At 59.0% G+C, this 732-nt stretch overlaps 1 protein-coding gene across 2 annotated transcripts in view; it reads left to right on the forward strand.

Moving 5' to 3' along the window:
• Positions 1 to 319: 319 nt before the first annotated feature.
• BCL2L1 (BCL2-like 1) overlaps positions 320 to 732 on the forward strand; it is a 47,866-nt gene continuing 47,453 nt past the window's right edge. For both annotated transcript variants that reach the window (XM_014550659.1, XM_014550660.1), the window contains exon 1: positions 320 to 537. The gene's annotated coding sequence lies outside the window, so the exon portion shown is untranslated. The remainder of the gene's footprint in view (positions 538 to 732) is intronic.

Raw genomic sequence — 732 nt, forward strand, 5'->3', positions numbered from 1 at the left:
TCACAGTAACTCAATGATGGAGGTTGATTTTTACCCATTTTACAGTTAAGAAAACTGAGGCACAGGGTTGTTGAGGAACTTGACTAACTGGAGTTGGAATCCTAAACACAATGTTTTTAGCCACAGCGAAATGCTTTTTCGATATATAAGCTGACAGATAGATGAAAATGACTGACTAAATGAACGAATGGAAATATAAATATAAACGTTTTTTTTTCCGTCCTTGGTTCCCGAGATCTACGGCAAGGGGGCGCTCTCTCCCAGGTCTTGACGCCAGTCCTCACGGCGCGCACTCCCTTTGCGTCTCGGGCTCGCGCGCGCTGCCGCGGCACCGGAAGTGACTGAGCTTGCAAGTTCCCCCGGTCTCTTCAGGGGAAACTGAGGCCGGCTCGTTTGGAAGAGACAGAGGGAGCCATCAGCCAGGTAGGCCGGCCCGGGTCAGCGGCGCGGAACTCGGCCGCCAGGAGCCCTCGCATCTGGAAACGACCTGGCCGACGAAGGGGGAATGTGGCCCCCCACGGCTCGCGGGGCTCGCAGGTGAGAGCACCGCCTCCCCTGTGTGTGGCGGGCGCTGCGCCCAATGGGAGCCCTCGCCGTCCCGCTTCCGTGCCGACTGGGCTCTCTGATTGGTTACAGGGGCGGGCCGCCGGGGACGAGACCCCCTTCTCCCAGAAAGGTCTAGGGGGCGCCCCTGAGGGAGAGCGGTTGCCTAGCAACTGGGCGGTGGCCCCG

The sequence above is a fragment of the Myotis brandtii genome, unplaced genomic scaffold, assembly GCF_000412655.1.
Source record: "Myotis brandtii unplaced genomic scaffold, ASM41265v1 scaffold61, whole genome shotgun sequence".
NCBI classification, from domain to species: domain Eukaryota; kingdom Metazoa; phylum Chordata; class Mammalia; order Chiroptera; family Vespertilionidae; genus Myotis; species Myotis brandtii.